Genomic DNA, 339 nt, shown 5'->3' on the forward strand with positions numbered 1-339 from the left:
CGCACCTCGATCTCGATCTCGGCGGGATCTCGGCGGGATCTCGGCTCTCTTGGGGCTCTCTTGGCCTCTTGCGCCGAGAGCTTGCGGAAGCGAGCGGCGGTGAGGGCGGGGAAGCCGAAGCAGAGCAGCACGCCCGCGACTGCGCCTTCGACGCCGCCGAGGTACGGCACCGGTCCGAGGAGGAGCTCTCCTACCGGGGAGATGTGGGGGAGATATGGGGGAGGTGTAGGAGAGGTGTAGGGGAGGTGTAGGGGAGATATGGGGGAGGTGTAGGAGAGGTGTAGGGGAGGTGTAGGGGAGATATGGGGGAGGTGTAGGGGAGGTGTAGGGGAGGTGCAG

Source organism: Emiliania huxleyi, assembly GCF_000372725.1.
Source record: "Emiliania huxleyi CCMP1516 unplaced genomic scaffold EMIHUscaffold_94, whole genome shotgun sequence".
NCBI lineage: Eukaryota > Haptophyta > Isochrysidales > Noelaerhabdaceae > Emiliania > Emiliania huxleyi.